Genomic DNA, 23,111 nt, shown 5'->3' with positions numbered 1-23,111 from the left:
ATGTTGTTTTTATTGTATCATGATCTGAAAAAAAAGCATTTATTATTTCTGCCTTGCTGCATTTAATTTTGAGGTCTTTATGTCCTAATATATGGTCAGTTTTTGTATAGGTTCCATGAACTGCTGAGAAGAAAATATATTCCTTTTTGCCTACATTCAGTTTTCTCCAAAGATCTATATCATACCCAATTTTTCTGATATTCAATTTACCTCTTTAATTTCTTTTTTATTTGTTTTGTGGTTTGATTTATCCAATTCTGAGAGTGCAAGGTTGAGATCTTCCATTATTACAGTTTTGTTGTCTATTTCTTCTTGCAGTTCTCTTAACTTCTCTTTTAGGAAGTTACATGTTTTACCACTTGGTGCACATATGTTTAGTATTGATATTGCTTCATTGTCTATGCTACCCTTTACCAAGATATAGTTTCCTTCCTTATCTCTTTTAATTAGATCAATTTTTGCTTTTCCTTGATCTGAGATAAGGATGGCTACCATTGTTTTTTTTAACTTCACCAGAAGCATAATAGATTCTGCTTCAGCCTTTTACCTTAACTCTATGTGTATTTCCCTGCTTTAAATGTGTTTCTTGTAAACAACATATTGTAGGGTTCTGACTGTTGATCCAGTGTGCTATTCACCTCCGCTTAATGGGTGACTTCATCCCATTCACAATTATGGTAAAAATTACTAATTCTGTATTTCCTGCCATCTTATTCCCAGATTATATTTTTTTCCTTGCCCCCCCAACCCTCTCCCCCAGTTTCAAACATATGTTCCCCACATCATATCACTCACCCTCTTTAAGATCCCCCTCCCCTCTTTGAATCTCTTCCCTTTTCTTGTATCCTTCCCTTATTAGTCTTTTCCTTTTCCCTTTTCTTCTCCTTTTTAATGAGGTGAGAGAAGATTATGTGTAAAACAAATATGTCAATTATTTTCTCTTTGAGCCAAAACTGATGAGAGTAATATTCACACAATGTTGCTCCCCCTCTCTAAATTCTCTTAGATATGATAGGTTTCCTTGGCCTCTTTGTGGTATGTAGTTTCCCTTTTTTTTATCCACCTTTCCCCCTTTTCTGACACTATCTCCTTTCCATTTCTACTTACCTTTTTATGTTATATCAGTAAAATCAAATTATACATGTAGTCTTTTTGTATATCCACAACATAAATACAGTTCTCAAGAGTTCCTTTTACCTTTTTCTGCTTCTCTTGAGTGCTATGGTTGGAGATCAAATTTTTTGTTTAGTTCTGGTTTTTGCCTTAAAAACAAATGGAATTCATCTATTTCATTAAATGTCCGTCTTCTTCCCTGAAAGAAAATGCTCAGCTTGGCTGGGTAGTTTATTCTTGGCCGCATTCCAAGTTCTTTTGTCTTTCAGAATATGATATTCCAGGCCCTTTGATCCTTTAATGTGAAGGCATCCAGATCTTGGGTAATCCTTATTGTGACATCTTGGTATTTGAATTATTTTTTTCTGCCTACTTGCAACATTTTTTCCTTAATCTGATAGTTCTGAAATTTGGCCACAATATTACTTGGAGTTTTAATTTTAGGGTCTTTTTCAGAAGGTGTTTGATCAATTCTTTCAATACCTATTTTACCTTCTGATTCTATTAATCTGAGCAGTTCTCTTTGATTATTTCCTGTAAAATAGTATCCTAGGCTCTTTTTTTTTCATCATAATTTTGGAAAGTCCAATAATCCTCAGATTATCTCTCATAGATCTATTTTCCAGGTCTGTTGTTTTTCTTAGTAGATATTTGATGCTTTTTTTTAATTGTTCATTTTTTTTTTTGGTCTTGCTTGACTGATTCTTCATGTCTCAATGAATCATTGATTTCTATTTGTTCAGTTCTGATTTTTAATGAGTTATTTTCTTCATTAGCTTTTTTTATTTCTTTTTGTATATGTTCAATTGAGTTTTTAAATGAGTTGTTTTGATGTATGGAATTTTTTTTCTATTTCACTACTTTTTTAGTGAGTTATTTTCTTTTTCTAATTCATAAATCCTATTTTCTTGGGAATTCTTTATCTTTTCTAATTCACAAATCCTACTTTCTTGGGAATTCTTTCTTTTCCAGTTCACAAATCCTAATTTTCTTGGGATTTTTTTTTACATTTTCAATTCACAAATTCTGTTTCCCTGCACTTCCTGGGAATTCTTTACCTTTTCCAATTCATATTTCAGAAAGTTGTTACTTTCTTGCATAGCTTCTCTTTCCTTTCCCCATTTTTCTTCTAGCTCTCTTCTGAGACTTTTAATGGTCTCTTCTAGGCGAGCTTTATGTGATCGGGGTCAGGTAATATTCCCCTTTAGGGTATTGTCTGGAAACTCTTTCCTATCAGTCTCCTTGGGGTTGCAAACCTGCTCTTTTTCTGTATAAAAGCTATTGATGGTTGTTTTGATTGTTTTACTCATTTTTTAAACCCTTTAAGGTCTGCCTTCAGGGCAAGGAGGTTACCAGCTTCCTCTGCAAAGCAGGGAAAGGTATAAACAGGCTGCAAAGAGGAGAGAGGTACGGGGAATGCTGTGGGAAAAAAGTTCCCCACCAGAAGTGATTCAGATCTGGTTAGCACAGGCCAGGCTGTAGAAGTGCCCTGTGAAGAACCCCCCACTGTGTGGATTAGTGACTACCCTGAGGCTAGAGATTGTGCTGTGAAAGTGTCAATACCCCAGGCCAATGCCTATCATGGGGCTATGGATATTAGGCTGAGGAAGTTCTGTTGCCCCAGGCCAAGCCCCCACTGTGCAGATTAGAAGCTGCCCCAGGCTATGCCCCCGTACTGTGCAGGTTCATAACTGCCCCAAGGAAAAGCCCTATGCTGTGGATTGGGGCTGCACAGTTGTGCTGTGATCTGTGCTGAGTCACTTCTGGTTTTCGGTGGGTATAGCCAGATCCTGTTAGGTTCTGGCGTTTTTTTTTGTTTGTTTGTTTGTTTGATTTGTTTTGTTTTTTTTTAGAGTGGCTTTGAATTCTCTGCTGATATGCTGTTTTGCAAGCAGAGTAGAGCAAACAATCTATGCCAGAGTCATCTCCATAATTTTTCTAACCATAGAGACCATCCCTGCCCGATCTCCACAATATGTTAGCCTCTAGTTTTATCCCTGCTTGTGCTGATCTGCTCCAGCCCCTCAGGACAAACCTTTTCTGACAAAATTCCAGATTATCTTCAGCTGGTAAGCTGTTGTACTTTTAATCTTTATGGGTTTTGCCAGTCAAGCGCTATTTTTGAGGCTGAATTTAATAATTGGCCGTGAGGGTATGAGAGAGCTTAGAAAGTCATGTGTACCTTCTTTGCCATCTTGGCTCCATCCCTGGAACATCAGTTTTAAGTCCTGACTCCGATTTCCTTTGAGTCCCTGACTCTAAGCAAATCACTTAAACATCAATGCTCCAGGTAACTTTTAAAAATCCCAAATTGTGAAGTACTTGGCCAACTGTGTCTACATAGGGAGTTTCCACAAAGTGAGCTTCATATCCCTAAAGAAATCATGGGTCTAGGTAATTTTTAAATGTAAAAGTGCTACCAATTATTGACCATAAGAGTAATAAAACTATCAATATTTTACTGGACTTATGATTTTACTGATATAGAAAACCCCAGATAGGGGTATTGTCTTCATCAATATTGATGGAAAAATACAGGTGAAGAAACACAAATATATGCATACTCGTATGCATAGAGGCAAATATACACATATATGTATACACAAATAAAAAGAAAAATTTAAATTTGAGGTTTTTATTTTCACAAACTGGTGATATGACTAGTAAATGGTTTGATTATTTAATGCCGTAAGCTAATGCGAAAAATCATGGACGAATTACTGATCTGCATTGAGGGAAGAAATTATATAAAGGGAGTTATATATGATAATGAAATCACAGATATTGATTAATATGTGTACATAACTAAATCCATGCAGGTATGCATAGCTATATACATATGCTCTAGACATACATGTGTACATACATATACATATGTATTTATATACACATATAAGATGTTTGTGGTCATTTATTACCTATCACTACAGTATGAAATCAGATAGCATTATATACATATAGTCTAAGCACAATGTGGTTTTACAATCAAATTTATTTTTAAACTTTTGTGTTTTATACATGTATGTGTTTCATTGTTTTACTTTGTTATATTCCATTTCTATAGCTTTAAAATACTATTACTCTAATAGGCAAAAATTACCTTTAAGTATCTCTTAAATTTGAATTGTGCCAATATGAATAATTATAATTTCAGTACTTCAGTTTATCTGTGATGAAATTGATTTGGATCCTATCCTAATTTTTAAGTACAAATACCTACTCTGAATTTGTCCAGTACCCTTCCTGAATTCTCCAAAAAACATCAATCCAACATGCTTGAGGTTTTATTCTAAGTCTTTTATGCATGCCCACCAAGAATTCATGCCATCAATCTAGTGTTTCTTATTATAGGATCATCCTACTTAATATTTTATATGTATTTTATAGTATTTATCTGTATTTTACAGTGTTTATGACAACATTTTTTGAAAACTATAATCATTATTGGAGGTGTACTACAACTTAATAACTTCCAATATATGTGGCTTTATTGCTTTTGTATCAACAGGGATTTTGATTGCTTGAATGAAGTGGTTTTTCCAAGATCCATTAGCAAACTCAACCTTAGTGAGAACAAGTTGGGACTAGAAATAATATTATATGACTTCTTTTAATAACATGTATATGTACTTACTTAACATCTATCTGATTTTGTCCTGACAAAATGGCACTGAGCTGATTTCTCCATCTTTACTTATTTGTCAATTGAATGGTTTTCCTGATATATATATATATATATACACACACACATATATGTATATTGTGTATGTACATGCGTGCCTGTGTGTGTTTCATTATTTTCCTTTGTTATGCTTCATTTCTATAGTTTTTAAATGTAATATTGCTCTAAGAAAATAGGGGAAAAGTGTGTTTAAGTACCTCTTAAAGAGCATACTTGAAAGACTATTAGAGCTATTATCATGCCTGTTGGTCCAGTGTTTGAAGGATCATTCAAGTCTAAAATGTATAAAACAATACCAAGGATGGACAAACTATTACTGCAAAACAGCCTAATGAATCCTCAGAAAATAAGCCAAGACTTTTTGAGGAACATGGTAGCTAAATGATTCATTTATATGATAAAGTGGACTTCTTTATGGTGAAAGAATGGTTACAAAAATCTGGGGAAAATACTTAAATAAACATTGTCAAAAGAAAAATGTTCATCATAGGAGACCTAATGTAGAGACAACAACACTGAAATTTGGTAAAAGAAAAATTTTACTGATAAAACACACTTTTTCATTGAAGGCTACATGTTTTTAGAATACCAGGTAATCCTTAAGGTTAGTATCTTCATCAGAGACACTCAAAATAATGTATTAATAGTATGAATTGTTTTGTTTTTCCTTCCAAGTGGGTCTAAAATGTTGTTTTTGCTTTCTTTAAATACCAATAAAAGAGTTCACCTAGTGTATAACAAAAGGCAACACAAACTATCATTTTTTCATGACACTTGTTCATTTTTCCTTATAAGTCTTCTACAAAGTATAAATAAAAAGTCAGTCATAGAAACCATTGTAACTTGTAACACAAGTGTCTGTTGGAGAGGGTAAAAAAGTAGAAAAAAATATACAATAAATTCTAAAAAAATTCCAATATTAAGTCACTATATGTCCTTTTATTGGGAAGATTTTCTAATAAAGAGGGATAAAAGGAAGATGGCAAAATTGTTGCAGAAAAAGAGAATTAGAAATCAAATAAAGATGAAATCTTACAGACTTCTCAAGTTATACAGATAGATATGAATATCTTAACAATTAAAAAGGAAAACGCAGGATTTGACAAAGAAGGATAGCACACACACACACACACACACACACACAAACACACACATAAACAAACTCATATTCAACCAAAAAAAGTAATGTTTACTAGGCAGATGACTGATTGCCTACATAAGTGTTGTTTCTGAATCATCAGCAGATATTTGACTAGCTAGATCAAAATTCAATATCAACATCAAGTTAGAAGAGATTACATAAGAGAATTTTAAGAATGCATAAAATAGTTCATAAATTGTTTCTAAGCTCTATTCTCAGCCTTATTTCATATTTCTTCATTCCAAATATCCTATAATTTAGCCAGACTAGAAGAACAAGACTTCTTGAATTTAATATTCCACATATATTATCTTTCCCCTCAAACTGGTCATCCTCTAGAAGAAGAATGTACTTTCTTCATATTTGTATGGTAGAAAGATTTTCTTTCAAAGCTCAGTTTAGGTGTTACTTCCTACATGAAAACCTTTTTTCAGCATTTATCGGTTATCAATCAACAAGTGTAAATTGTTGTTCTTCGTTTCCTCAAATTACCTTGAGTGTATATGTTGCTTCACCTAGTTGATAATATGTTTCTCATTATCAGAAAATGTTTCTTTTTTGTCATTCTGTGTGTTGCAACTAGCACAAAGATCAGCATATAAATTGTATTTTATTAATGTTTGTTAAGTTTAATTTAATCAATATCCAAACTGACTTATTCAAACAAATTCACTGTGATGAGAAACAAAAGAATAGAAAATGTGATATAGCATTTGACTCATGTATGAATTTTGATTCTTCTATTTACTTTACCTGAAAAGTTGGTTATGTCATCTCTTAGAATCTGCAATTGGATATTCAATTGGCTTGGCTTTACTGCAGGTCAGACCTACAAAACTCAAATAATGAACCAGCCTCAGCATCTGTGGTAATGATGTCAAGGATGATCAAATGCTCATTTTCACATAATTTTAATTTCTTTCATTGAAAACTTTGAAAACTTTTATTTTTACATATTCTGGAAAATGGATATTTGATATAGAAAGTGAGGTTTTAATGCTAATCTCAATTTTTATGAAGATGAGTGATTTTTAGCAATAGCTTCTTCTATGATCATGATACTACCGCTTAAATTATTTGATGATTTTGGGAAGAAACTTTGCTATTTCCATTTGAAATATGAGATTTTGCCATCTCTCAGTTAAAGCAGAACACTTTTCTAATGCACAATCCTGTTCACCTGACTTTTTTTGACCTTTTAATAGCTTTCAAAATTTTACAAACTGTGTAGCAACATGTTGCCAAGTTTTACCATTTCTTTACATAATCTACCTAAATTAAAAGGCCTTGACTCCTTAAAACAAATATAAGTGAATTCTTATGAAAATAACCATATCTCATTTATTTTAAATGTTTCTGCCTCTATAAACAAATCTACAAAATTCATATATGTATTTAGTGCTTTTTTATGCACATGAATTATTTGATGATAAATAAGAGAGTAATTTTATTCTACTTGAAGATCTCAAGTGGTTATAAATATCAGACATAAGTAAACAATTTTGATATTTGATAAATCCAGTGGGTGTCCCTGCATGTGTGTGTATGTGTGTGTGTGTGTGTGTGTGTGTGTGTGTATGTGCATGTGTGTGTATTACTTGAATTATCCACGAGGACAAAATTGATTTTAAGGTTTTTCAATAATCAACAAGAAAATAAAAGTTATATACTTTGGCAACTTGTTCAATAACTATTAAATTGACAATGATTTGTTCTTTGTAACCTATCTATTCTTTGTCATATCCTTTGTACTTTTCAGCCAATATTGTTTCTTTGTGTTCATAAATATTTTCATTCAAGAAACAAACATTTTTTACAATCTACTAATTATTACTGTGAATATTTTGTAAAATTGTACATAAGCAAGCAAGTAGTTTATTTTGAAGGGCTCATGGAAATACTCATCTTTTGGGGAGAAGATATATGTTGACTTCTATTATTTTTTTAAGTAAAATCATGCCAATCTTTCCTTTTATATGTGGTTTATATACTACATTTGAATTTAAATTTCTTGACAAAAGGTACTGCTTTTGCTTTTGCTTGTGGTATTTCCAGCCTTTACTATAGTGTCTGACAAACAATATGTTCTTTAAAAAATGTTTGTTGACTTTCAAGGAGAACAAAGGAAACCAAACCAGTTCAAGCCCTCAAGAAGATAACATTGTGGTGGAGAAAATAATATGTAAATAAGTAAAATAGATTACATTCAAATGATAATAGAAAATAATTCTGCCTTTAGTAATGATCTCTTTCCAATATAATTAAGTAGTTGAGCTGTCCAAGACAATGTTTAAAATTTAATGACAATTACTGTTACCTTATCCTTATATACATGGTATTAGCTATATGTACATATACATGTCTGCATGTGCAATAGTATATAGGTTGACTTTAAAGTAAAAAAAAAATTATCATACCCATAGTATAAGAACTGTTGAGAGGAGCTACTTCACTGCCTCTCCAAAAACATTGTTTCAGCAATTTTGTCTTTAACAAGCTCACAGTTTTTGCTAATCATGGTAAAGATTATTATAGTAGAAGAAAAGTAGGTGTTTCAAAATTCAAATTAATGCAAGACAAATGTAGAAGTGAGTGTAAAAACAGCAAATAACCAACATGTTCTGAATAATTGTAGAAATTTTATGCTGATTTCATAACTTGGCAAGAACTTTAACAATAGGAAAATCATTAAGATACATAGACTAATTGATAAATACTTCTATAAATAACATAAATACTAAATCCAGAGTAGTTATCCAGGAAAGATCTTAAAAATACAAATACAAAGCAATCTTGGTATTATTTTAGCATAAAGGAAAACTGAAGGAATTATTCAGTATATGTCCTTCTCTTTTTATCAGTGAGATCTCAGATCCTAAATCATCTTGCTTCCAAGATTTCCTTGAGTAACCTATTCAGAAAGGTCACATCCTCTTGGTTAAAAACAGTAGCAGCTAATATTTCCCTGGTATTTAAAATTTGACAAGACATTTCTTATAATATCACTAAGAGCACAATAGTGGAATCATTATTATTTATATTTAATAATTAAACAAATGGAATGTAGGAATTCAAATCATATTTCCACACTCATATAGTTAGTATGTATTTTAGGCAGAATACAAATGTAAGGATTTTTATTCCTAGTTCGTTATTTTTTTTCTCTAGTGTAATATTACCTGTTAAGACGTGTTCTGTATAATATATCATGTAATCATAGCATGTAATAATGATTGCTGTATATCATCCCTGTCCAACTCAGTTCTTTCTTTTCAACATTCAATTTATTCTGTGATCGTGGACTTAAGGTTTCTTTTTTATTGTACATTCCAGTGTATAAAGTTCTGTGAAGATGAAGATTTTGTGTAGGTTTGGATTAATATCCATTATCTAGTGAATCAAGAATCCTTTCTCAGGACTACTTGGGGATGCTGGAAATAGATCTACTAGCCACTCTGAATTATTAATGTGAAAACTCATAAATCACACCAAACCTACCAATAACACTTTTCCTTGCATTTTTAGCATCTGTATGTTTTTCTCTCTCAGTAAAATGAATATACTCAGGCCATTTATATAAATCTTCAATTGAGAAATATTTGTACCTGTCAAGATGAACAAATAGTCTATATCTCTGCTATAAGCTATGAATCTGCCAGCTGGCTTTTTATTCATTCAGTCTGTTTCCAAGTCTGATTTGTAAGAGCAACAAAGTACATGATTAGATGCTATAATTATTATACCAACTATTTTTTATAGGATGAAAGTTGGAAACTATTTGGTTTGTAGAAACTTTTGTTTGCAAAAGAACTTGACAATAATAACTTTGAACAGAGAGAATTCTAGACTAACATAAATTGAAATCTTTTGCAATATTCTGGACATATATCCTTAAAAAAGAATTGATTTGAAAGAATGTATGGCTAAAATATAGACAGGCAAGTAAAAATAAATATTTATAAGAAATAAAAGAATTCAAAGTTATCAATAAACATCCCCAAAGAATCATACTAATATTGTATAGTCAAAATAATATTAATTATCTATGACACATGCCATTCAATACTTAATTGAACCCAGGAAAAAAATAATGACTTAGAAGTAAGTCTTATATTGTACATTTATCTATTTGGGCAAACATCCATTATGCACCATGCAGTGTTAGACTGTATCACAGGTATTTGAATCCCTCTTTAACATTTAATAGCTGTTTATCTTTGTGAAAATTGTTTCCCTCCTTTTTCTACTTCCTCATCCTTAAAATGGAGATAAAATGCCAATTAGCATCTTCCTACCAATGTTATTACTTCAGCAAACAATGCTATTGTATGGATATAAGCAAAATTCATTATGCATATATATGCATACATGTGTGTATACTAACATGCCTATGTTAATCTGAAACCCAGAAATTTCTTTTCTTTGTTTTTTGAATAGAAAAAGAATGAAATTCTAGCAAGCCATGTTGTTGTTCACTTTTATAGTTTTCTTAAGCTTCAATCTACAATTAGCTCTTATGACCATATACTTTCATCTGTGAAAATGAGAACTCCAGCAAATTTGATGCTAATAATCACTATAGTTTTACTTTTATTTTTATTTTTAAAAAAAATTTTACTTTTCCATTGTTAAATAGGGTAAAAGAAAAACAGTTTGTTTCAATCTGTATTCTATACTAGCATATCTCTGGGTATAGATATAATTTTTCATCGTAATTCCTTCAGAGTTGTCTTAGGCCATTATATTGTTAAGAATAACCAAGTCATTCATAGCTGATCATTGCAAAGTACTGCTGTTACTTTGTATACAATACATTCAACTTTGCATCACCTCCTAAAAGTTTTATCTGATACAATCCTAGGCATCTAGTCACCAATTTTTATAACAAAATCATATATCACAATTTATTCAGCTATTTCCTCAATTTCGAATTCTTTGCCCTCAAAAAAGAGTTCCTATAACTTTTTTGGATTTATAGCTCATTTTGTTTAAGAAAAAAAAATTATTTTGGTATATAGAACTAGTAGTGGTATTTCCAGGTTAAAAAAATTCCATGATTTTATAGTCTTTGGAACATAATTCCAAATTACTCTATATTATGGTTGAATCAGTTCAGAACTCCACAAGTAGTGTGTTAATGTCTCATTTTCCCCCATATTCTTCAACTATTTGTCAATTTCCTTTCCTGTCTTATTAGCCAATCTAGTTAAGTATGAGATAGGATTTCAGAATTGTTTTACTTAGCACTTCTTAAATAAATAGTGAATTGGAATTTTTTTTCATATGGGTATAGATGGCTTTAATTACTTTATCTTGGAAATTTAAACAGTTTGAATCTTAAGTCCTTTATAATCTCCCTTTCCTGTTTACCTTTTTATGCCTCTCTTCAGTATCATATTTGAAACTTAAATCTTATTTATATTCAGGTGTGGTCTTTTCACATGTTTAAAAGACCTTCATTTTATCAAATATTCATTATTCTCCTCCAGGATTATATACAATTGTGTTGGGTAAGTGATTCTTGGATGTAATTCTAGTTCCTTTGCTCTCTGCAATATGATATTTCAAACTTTCTAATCCTTTAATGTAGAAGTGGCTAAATCATGTGTTACTCTATGGCTCCATGATACTTCAATTGTTCTTTTCAGGCTGCTTATAATATTGTCTTCTTTAGAGAAAATCTGGGAGCACTAGAATCTGGTTAAAATATTCCTGGGAGTTTTATTTGGGGATCTTTTTAAAAGGTGATTGATGGATTCTTTCAATTTCTATGTTAATTTCTGGTTGTAGAAAATCAGAACAGTTTTCCTTGATAATTTCTTTTTTCCTCATAAATTATTTTAATTCACATACTTTATGAATATTTTGGGAGAGAAAAATCAGAGCAAAGGGAAAAAATCATGGGAGAGAGAAAAAAAAAAAAACAGAAAAAGTGAACCTAGCATGTACTGATTTACATTCAGTGTTCTTAGTTCTTTTTCTGGGTGCAGATGCATTTTCTGTCCAAAGTCTATGAGGATTGCTTTGGATTACTGAACCAGTGAGAAAAACAAAATCTTTCATAGTTTATCATCACATGTTCTTGCTGTTATTGTGTACAATATATTCCTGTTTCTGCTTATTTTGCTCAGCAATAGTTGATGGAAATGTCTTCAGGTCTTTCTAAAATCATCTTGTTCATCATTTTTGGTAGAACAATAATATTCCATTATCTTCATATGCCACAACTTGTTCATTCATTTCCCAATTGATGAGAATCTATTCATTTTCCAATTCTTTACCACCAAAAAGAACTGCTACAAACATTTTTGCACATGTGGGTCCTTTTCCCTTAGGATACAGAGCCAGCAATTGCAGGGGTGTGTCATTGTGTATGCAGAGTTTTATAGCCCTTAGGGCACAGTTCCAGATTGCTCTCCTGAATGGTTGAATCATTTCACAGCTCCACCAGCAATACACTAGTGGTCCAGTTTTTCCACATCATCTCCAATATTTATCATTATCTGAGAAGTATAAGGGGGTATGTCAGAGTTGTTTTAATTTGCATTTCTCTAATCAATAGTGATTTAGAGCATTTTATCATATAATTATAGATGACATTAATTTCATCACTTGAGGTGGAGTCAAGATGGTAGAGAAGAGATACGATTATATCTGACCTCTTCCAAGCTTCCTCTCAGATCAACAGCTGATTAAGCCTCTGAACTAGTTTTGGAGTGACAGAACCCACAAATATTTGGAGTAAAACACATTCTCAGAAGAAGATGCTTTGGAAGAACTTCAGGAAATGTCTGTTTCAATAAGGAAGAGGCAGAGTCTGCTGAGCCCAGACCACAGCACAGAGAGACCAGGGCAAAAGCTTTGGGGTGGGGGGAAGCAGAGCACTATGGCACCCCTGCACCTGGGAATCTACTGCAAGGTACTTAGATTACTCTGTCCTAGTTGCAAACTGGTGATTTAGCAGATTTGCTGCAAGACACCTAAAAGCCAAAACAAAAAACAAACTAAACCACTGAGTCCTAAAAGAACTTGGGACCCAGCCATGATTGCCCAGCTCCTGAAATCAGTCAGGAGGACTGCCTCAAGGCAAACTAAAATGGTCATCATCCATTTGCCTTAAAAGCAGAACTCAATCTTTTAAAAATGAGTAATTATGGAGAGAGAGTGAGAAGAACAGACCTCAAACCTGGAGGTTCCTATAGGCAATTCAGCTACCATTTAAGACCCAAAGAGTGATATGAGCTAGTCTCCATTTCACAAGGCTCCCTTGGAAGAATTCAAAAAGAACATTAAAGGAGAACTAGAAGAAAAATGAGTAAAGGAAATGAGAACTTTGTAAGAAAGTATGGAAAAGGGAAAACAAAAATTATCTGAACTCCTTAACAAATAGATGTGATGAAATTGGAACAGAATATAACTCCCTGAAAAATATATTTGATGAAATGGAAAAGGCACATAACTCCTTACAAAAATAGATATGAAAAAGAAATAAATTTGTTGAAAATTTGTGAAATGGAAAAAATGCAACGAACAAACCAACTCTTTTAAAAATTCAATTGGCGAAATACAAAAAGAGCTAAAAAGGTAAGTGAAGAGAATCATACACTAAAACTTAGAATTGAATAAATGGAAGTGAATGACTCAATGAGACTTCAGGAATCAGTCAATCAAAATGAAAAAATGAAAAAATAATAGAAGGAAACGTGAAATACCTCATTTGAAAAACAACTGACCTGGAAAATAGTTCTAGGAGAGACAAGCTAAGGAGTTCTCCACTTCCACTTCCTGAAAACTATGATGAAAAAAAGAGCCTAGACATTATCTTTCAGGAAATCATAAAGGAAAACTGCCATGATGTCCTATAATCAAAAGGTAAAATACCCATTGAAAGAATTAATCGATCACCTCCTAAAAGAGACCCTAAAGGAATATTGTTGCTAAAAATTTATTAGGCAAAGGAAAAAATATTCCAAGCAGCCAGAAAGAAACAATTTAAATAGTGAGGAGCCACAATCAGGAGAACCCAAAACCTAGCAGTTTCCACCTTAAAGAATTGAAAAGCCTGCAATCTGATATTCTAAAAAGCATAGAAACTTGAATTGTAGCAAAGAATAAACTATTCAGATCAATTTAGCATTATTTTTCAGAGAAGAAGATGGACATTCGGTGATACAGGTGAATTTAATTTATTTGTGATGAAAAGACCAGAGCTGTCCAAATACAGCATTCAAAAGAAGCATAAAAAGCGAAAAAGGAAAGAACTCTTGACAACTATATTTCTATTATGGACATATTAGAGAGTGTGGGTATAATTTGATTTTATTTTGGTAATATGAAAAAAAAAAAACTAGAGCTGGAGATTTACTGGGAAAAGGGAAATTGAGGCAAAATTGGGGAAATTGCATCTCATGAAGAGGCAAAAATTACCTATTATAACTGAGGGAAAGATGGGAAGTGGATGAACATTGTTTGAATCTTATTCTCAACCGATTTGACTCAAAGAGAAAATATCAGACACATTTGGTTTCACAGAAAAACTTCTTTCACCTTATAGGGAAGTTGGAAGGGAAAGAAAAGAGGGAGGCTAATAACATGGGGAAAATATAGTAAGGGAAAGGTATAAGAAAGGGAGAGAGGCTATAAAGGGGGAGGGCTATTTGCAGGAGGTGGTGATCAGAAGAAAAAATACTGGGGAGGAGGGAAAGGAGGAAAAGAAAAAGAAAAACATAACTTGGGGTAAATAAAATGGCAGAAAATACAGAATTAGTTATTGTGAATGTGAATGGAATGAACTCTCTCATAAAATGGGCATAGATAGCATTCTGGATTAAAGGCCAGAATCCTACAGTATTTTGTTTACAAGGAACACATTTAAATCAGAGTGATATATAAAAAGTAAAAGTAAAAGCCTAGAGTAAACTCTATTATGTTTCAGGTGAAATTAAAAATAAAGTAGGAGTAACAATCCTGATCTCAGATCAAGCAAAAGCAAAGATAGATCTAATTAAAAGGGATAGAAGGAAACTCTTCCTAAAGGGTACCATGGATAAGTGGTATAGAATCCAAATTTGTACAAAAGAAGTTAAGATAGCTGCAAGAAGAAATAGAGAGGAAAACAATACTAGTGGGGGATTTCGACCTTGCTCTCTCAGAACTTGATAAATCAAATCACAAAATAAATAAGAAAGAATTTAAGGGAGATAAATAGAATTTTAGAAAACTCATCTTTGATAAATCTTTGGAGAAAATTTAATGGAGGTAGAAAGGAATATACTTTTTTTCTTGGAGGTTCATTGAACCTATACAAAAATTGACAATATATTAGGGCATAAAAACCTCAAAATCAAATGCAGGAAGGCAGAAATAGTAAATTCACTTTTTAAAAGATCATGATGCAACAAAAATCACATGTAATAAAAGTCCAAGGGAAAATACACCAAGTATTAATTGGAAACTAAATACTTTTATCCTAAAGAATGAATGAGTGAGACACCACATCATAAACACAATCTATAACTTCATCCAAGAGAATGACAAAAATGAGATAACATACCAAAACTTATGGAATAGAGCTAAATTGGTTATTAGGCAAAATTTTATATCTCTAGATGCTTACTTGCATAAAATAGAGAAAGAGAAGATCAATAAATTGGGCTTACAACTAAAAAAAAAAGCTAGAAAAAGAACAAATTTCAACCCTCCAATTAAATACTAAATTTGAACTTCTGAAAATAAAAGGGGACATGAATAAAATTGAAAATAAGAAAACTATTGGATTAATAAATATAACTGAGTTGGTTTTATGTAAAAACAACAAAATAGATAGACTTTAAATTAATTTGATTAGAAAAAGAAAAGAAGAAAATTAAATTATTAGTCTCAAAAATGAAAAGGGAGAACTTTCCATCAATGAAGAGGAAATTAGAGCAATAATTAGGAGTAATTTTGCCCAATTGTATGTCAATAAATTTGATAATCTAAGTGAAATGGAGGAATACTTACAAAAATGTAAATTGCTCAGATTAATAGAAGAGGAAATAAATTACTTTAATAGTTCCATTTTAGAAAAGGAAATAGAACAAGCTATTAATGAGGTCCCTAAGAAAAAATCTCCAGAGCCAAATGGATTTACATGTGAATTCTACCAAGCTTTCAAAGAACAATTAATTCCAATAATATGTAAACTATGGATACCCATCAGTTGGAGAATGGCTGAATAAATTATGGTATAAGAATGTTATGGAATATTATTACTCTATAAGAAATGATCAGCAGGATAATTTCAGAGAGGCCTGGAGAGACTTACATGAACTGATTCTAAGTGAAGTGAGCAGAACCATGAGATCATTGCTCACAGCAATATGATGGTCAATTCTGATGGACCTGGCTCTTTTCAACAATGAAATAACTCAAGTCTGTTTCAATGATCTTGTTATAAGGAGAGCCATCTACACCCAGAGAGGGGACTGTGGGAACAGCATTTCACTCTTTTTGTTGTGGTTTCCTTGAATTTTATTTTCTTTCTCATTTTTATCTGATTTTTCTTATGCAGCAAGATAATTGTATAAATATGTATGCCTATTTTGGATTTAACATATATTTTACCATGTTTAAGATATGTTAGATTAAATGCCATCGAGGGAAAGGAGAAGCAGGAAGGGAGGGAAAATTGGAGTACAAGTTTTTTAAGGATCAATATTGAAAAAAATGATCCTTACATATGTTTTGAAAAGACAAAACTTCAATAAAAATTTCATCACCTGGTAATTGACAGTTTATATACTTTGACTTTTTATCAGTTGAGGAAAGACTTGTATTCTTATAAATTTGACATAGTTATTTATATACTTTAGAAATGAAACCTTAATAGAAGCAACTAGTTGTAAAGATTTTTCCCAACTTTGTACTTCCTTTTAAATCATGTTTCTGTTCATTTTTTTTTGTGAAAAAAGTTTTTTATTTAATGTAATCACAATTTTCCATTTATTCTTTCATAATGTTCTCTAGTTCTTCTTTGGTCATAAATTTCTCCCTTCTCCAAAGATCTGAATAAGTAAATTATTCATTTTTCTCCTAATTATTTTTTTTTTTTATGTTATCATCCTTCGTACCCAAATCATGCAATCATTTTGATCTTATTTTGGTATTGGGTGTGAGATTTACATCTAAGCTGAGTTCCTGACATATTATTTTCCAGTTTTCCCAGCAATTTTTGTGAAATAGTGAATTCTTATTCCAGAACCTGGAATTTGTAGGGTTGTCAATACCAGATAATTATAGTCCTCGATTATTGTGTCATGTGTAGTTTAATCTACCTCTTTGATCCACCACTCTATTTCTTAGCTGTGAAGATTGTGTATTTTTAAATCAGCAGGAGTCAGGAATTCAGGTTAGGGGGAAATCGTCAGTCTTTATTCTCAGTGAAGAAGGATCGGAGGTGGAAGAGAATTGGTGATAGCAATGTGTGTAGCTGAGTCAAGAAGCTATCTAGACCAGCAGCCACACGACCAGCAGCTAGAAGTATCGAACACAGGCCCAATCTTCTCTTCCTGTCTCTCTCTGCCTCCACCCACCAAAATCGTCATTTCCCATACAACACATCAGGACTTGCACAGAGAGTGGGCAGGGACCATTCTTTATCCAATCATGTATATTAATAGAGTATAGCCCAATTACTATTTAGCCTCATGTACTTGGGACCTCAGTGAATCAACTCAAACCTCAGCCCATTACATCTCCCGCTTTCTTTTATTTAAGAACACAGGTGGTCATGCCATCCCTGACTCCTCAGGGAGGTCAGAATCCCCAAGGGGAGGTGATCACAGCCTCTCTAACTTCTCAGGGAAGGAGGTGAAAGCACCAAAAAGGATGTGATCACAGCCTCCCTGACTTCTCAGGAAAGGCAGTGAAAGCACTAAAAAGGAGATAATCACGCCCTCCCTCATATCTCAGGAAGGGACTTGAAAAGCACCAAAGGGAAGTGGGGGTTGCTAATGGGTTTCTGGGCTGAAGGGTCTTATTATGCACAAACCCATCAGCATGGGAGGTATTACACAATCACATAGCAATAACGCAGAGGCTATTAGGGATGACTCTCCCCACAGTCGGTGCAGGCTCGATATGGTGTAACATACATGAATTGTACACGCAAGTAGCGGAATAGCAAACAATATAAATCAACATGGTGTTGGAAGAGATAACCAGAAGTCCTAGAAGGAGGATATGTAAACAATAGTCACACATACACCTTCTTCAGCAGCCAAGAGATAGTCCAAAATCAATCTATTGTCCATTGCTTCACATGTCAGGGAATCCAATGATCCCCCTGAGTTTTTGAAGTCCTGCAAAAGTCTTTTTATGTGTTAGGGAATCCAATGATTCCAGCAGATTTTGAAGTCTTGTGAAAGTCTTATCATTTCTCAGAGAATCCAATGATTCCTGAGAGTTTTCAAGTCCTATGTCTCAGAGAATCCAATGATTCCTGAGGGTTTTCAAGTCCTATGTCTCAGACAATCCAATGATTCCTGAGGGTTTTCAAGTCCTACAACAATCTTATCATGTCTCAGAGAATCCAATGATTCCTGAGGATTTTGAAGTCCAACAATCTTTGATGTCCACGAGTCAAACGCCATAACTGCCACGCTCTTTCAATGGTGAGCACAATCAGCAACAGAGCCACTTGATATTTCTTGGGTCTTCTCCTTTGTTTCAAGGGTCTGTGCTGTCTCTCTGCGGTGGACAATGTGAATATGGCTCGTTGGCACCCATCTGATTCCTTCTCCACCTGTAGAGATACAAGCAAACGCTCTCCCCAAAGCAGTTAGCCTATCTGGTCCTTTCCATTCACCACTTTCTGGGTTCTCCACATCACTTGGCGATTATTTAAAGATAGTGGAGCTGCCCGCACTGGACACTGACCTTCCGGTGGTTTATAAAACCTGTTTGCCGGAGCCAGTGCATATTTGTCAAAAATCAAGAAGTTAATAGTATAAAGAGCTAGATTTAGAAGTTCTCTAGGGTTACCTGTGGCTCCCCCTTTCTTTTGTTTTTGGAGGAGTGTCTTAATATCTCTGTTTCTCCTCTCCACTATTGCCTGACCTTGAGGATTAAAAGGTATGCCCGTGGTATGTAAAATCTTATACTGTGCACAAAAGTGTGCAAAATATTTTGAAGTATAAGCAGGACCACTGTCTGTTTTTATTGCTTGTGGTACACCCATAATGGCAAATGCTTGTGTGAGGAATTCAGTGACCATTCAGGCTATCTCTTTTGCTGCTGGTATTGCAAAAGTGAATCCTGAAAAGGTGTCTACCACAACATGGATGAAAGACAGACGACCAAAAGATTTATAATGGGTCACATCCATTTGCCAGATTTCATTGGGTCTCAAACCACGAGGGTTCTTCCCTGGAGGCAGTGTAGGAGCGTGGAAAGGAAGGCAAGCCGTACAGGCTTTTACTATGCTCCTAGCTTCCTCTCTTGTTATTCCAAATTGTAAACGTAAAGCTCAAGCAGCCTGATGATATTTAGAATGAGATGCCTGGGCTTCTTGGAATAAAGGGATATTGACCAACATAGTTAGAAAGCTATCTGCCTTTGAATTGCCATCAAATATGGGACCTGGAAGTCCACTATGAGAATGGACATGTAATATATAGATCTTACCTGGATGCTTTCTCACTTGCTCTTGAAGTTTCTTAAAGAGCTGATATATATAAGAGGCTGCAAATTTTATTTGGGCTGTGGCAATTCTTTGTACCACACCTACTGAATAGGCCGAATCAGATATTATATTTATGTCTCCTGGATAATAAGTAAGAGCTAGAATGATCGTGTACAATTCATTTTGCTGAGTGGACTGAAAAGGAGTTCTGACTACTCTTTTTATAGTTAGATCATGAGAGTACAGCACAAATATGTTTGGATGCATCCGTGAAGATAGTTGGTCCTTTAAGAGGAACTTTAGAAACTTTTTCTTCAAGAATCCATCGCCATTTATGTAATAGTCTAGTTATCTTTAATGGAGACCCATGTGTAAAATTTGGAGCCATGGCTAATAAAATTTGCCACTCTGGGATGGTCTCACAACACACATTAATTTGTGTATTGGTATAAAAGGTGTATATCTTGTCAGGTCTTGTCCCAGATAATTGTACTGCTTGCTTAGTGGCCTTTAATAAAATTCTAGCCACAAGCACTGGGTAGGGTGTAAGGCTTTGTTCTGGTTGTGCCGGGAGGTTCACCCACTCTATCACACTGTGTCCTTGATGAAGGACTGCTGTGGGTGCCTCTTGTGTGGCAAAAACTGATATCTCCAAGGGTTTTTGAGTGACTCTTTCAACCACATTGGATAAAGCCAGTTCAACTTCTCTCAAAGCCTCTTGAGCTTCTATTGTAACATATAACGGTTGTAACTGAGAGGTATTCAAACCTAACACTGGTCGCATCCATTGGGTATCTCCTATCAATTTCTGAAAATCATTCAATGTGTCTTAGCTTCTCTGTTCTTAAGGACAGTTTTTGAACTGTAAGCACCTTAGGGTATACTTCATATACTAAATATTGAAAAGGAGCATGTCTTTGAATTTTTTTCTGGTGCTATGTGTAATTTGTAATTCCTTAGTGTTTTTATGGTCTTTTGTAGACATGCTTCTAACATTTGTTCCTCAGGTGCACATCCCAATATATCATCCATGTAAAGTAACAGGATAACTTTTGGGAAAGCTTTTCTTACTGGAGCAAGAGCAGCAGCAACATACATTTGACATATAGAAGGGCTGTTTTTCATTCCCTGTGGCAAAACTGTCTATTCATATCTTTTATAAGGCTCAGCTAAGTTAACGCTGGGCACTGAAAAGGCAAATCTTTTCATATCCTGCTTATCCAGAGGGATAGAATAGAAACAATTCTTAATATCTATGACCCAAAGAGGCCATTCTCTAGGCAACTGAGTAGGAGATATCGTCCAGGCTGAAGAGTTCCCATAGTTTCCATCTGTTCATTCACTTTTCTTAAATCCGTTAACATCCTCCATTTTCCAGATTTCTTTTTCACAACAAACACTGGGGAATTTCAAGGACTTAGAGAAGGTTTTAAGTGTCCTTGGTCAAGCTGCTCCTGTACTATAACTAATAAGGCCTGAATTTTATTGTTACTTAAGGGACACTGTTCTAGCCACACTGGTGTATCAGTTTTCCATTGGATAGGAACAGGTGAAAGTGTTGGCAGGCCTTAAACAGCAGCCCTGCTTAAAAAACCGAAGTACTCATTTTGAACCCTAATTGCTCTAAAACGTCTCTTCCCCACAGATTGATGGGGATTTTTTCTACCATAAAAGGAGTAAAAACTCCTGTTTTGCCTTCAAAAGTCCATCTCACAGGGGCAGCACTAACTTCAGCTGCTATTGATCCTCCTACACCAGACATGTAGGTGTCTGCTTTAATCTTTGGCCAGTGACTGGGCCAATTGGCATCTCTAATGACTGTCCGATCTGCACCAGTGTCTACCAATCCTTCCAATGGAAGGCCATTTATATATAGATCATGAGCATAGGTCGGTCAGTTGTTATAGCTGCTGTCCAATATATTGCTGGATTTTGTGATCTGAAATCAGAATCTGGGTGACTATCACCAAGCTTCTTATTAGGATTCTGTATGAGTAAACCTGATGCTACTATTTCTCCTGGGTGATAAGTCACACATTGTCTGCCTGTATTGGTGACTGGGATATTATCTACACATTCCCCAGCTTCCCATATCAGTGTGTGGATGGACACTGTTTTGTACATACTCTCAGGAGGTAAAATGGTCAAGCCTACTGTACCTGGAGGCAAGGGATGCATAGGCTGGAGAGGAACAGATTTCACCTCTCCAGGGGGTATCTCAGTTGTCTCAGCTGCATACAACTCTATTCTCCTTAATTGTAATCCCTTTCTCCCATCAGGTTGCTTCCTGGCTGATTGATTGTGTAATCCCTTTCTCCCATCATATGGCTTCCTGGCTGATTGGTCATATTGGGGTATTGGCCGTCTAGGCACTCTCTGGGTGCACCATTGGCTGCCATTATGCCCCAAGCGTTTTTTGCCTGGGGCCCTGGGGCTGGGCCACTCATCCCGTTTCCCTGAACCTGTCTACATTCTGAGGCCCAATGGAAGCCTCTGTTGCATTTTGGACATAGGATACTGGGTCTTGTTTTCCCACCCTGCTTTCTCACTCTGCCTCTATACCAACATTGAGCTTTCAGATGCCCTACTTTGCCACACTGAAAGTATTGACGTGTCTCTCTAGAAGTTCCTTGCCAGAAGGGACCCTGTCTACCCATGTTGGGATCTTGGGAAGTCTGCATCATAGTCTGGCTATAAAAGACATTTGTACCCACTGTGGCACAGCGTCTTATGAACTCCTCTAAAGGAGCATCCTTGTGCAGTCCTAGTATAATCCTTCTGCACACCTCATTAGCATTTTCCTTAGCAAGTTGCCTTATTAAAACATCTGTTGATGAATTTTCCCCATTAGTTCTTGTGATAACAGTCTGCAAATGTCCCACAAAGTCAGCAAAGGGTTCATCTGGCCCTTGTGTTATTTTTGTGAAGGCCTCACCTTTGTCATTTTTATTGTGACTCGAAGCCCATGCTTTGATAGCATTAGCAGTAATTTGCTCATATGCTGCTACTGAATAATTAATCTGTGCTGTGACCTATACCTGTTAGTAGGTCATAGGTGATCGCAGCATGAACAGCATTTTGTCCATTTTGTTGGGCTTGTATCCTACAGAGCTCACTATATTCAGAAAGCCACATGTAATTTTGTCCAGGTTCTAGGCATACTCTTGCTATAGATTTCCAGTCATTAGGAGTCAAGATTTCAAAAGCCACATTCTCTAATAGCATCTTAACATAAGCTGATGTAGCCCCATAAAGAGTGCAAGCCTTTTTCAGGTCTTTGATGATTTCTATGTTAAAAGGGGTGTATCTTCAACTTTCTTGACCTGAGGCATTAAACTGGGAAATTACAGGAAAGATATGTGGCTGGAGCTCCCAGACGTCCATGCCCTTTTCTTTGGCCTTCATCAAGCCATCTTGCAGTCTACTCATAATTGGATACTGGGGGGGAGGTGCTGGTGCTGTCACTGCCCCCCCCCACTGCCCCTCCTCCCACCATCCTGGAGGGTGGAGTT

The sequence above is a fragment of the Sarcophilus harrisii genome, chromosome 3 (genome assembly GCF_902635505.1).
Source record: "Sarcophilus harrisii chromosome 3, mSarHar1.11, whole genome shotgun sequence".
Lineage (NCBI taxonomy): Eukaryota > Metazoa > Chordata > Mammalia > Dasyuromorphia > Dasyuridae > Sarcophilus > Sarcophilus harrisii.
This window is presented reverse-complemented; position numbering follows the sequence as displayed.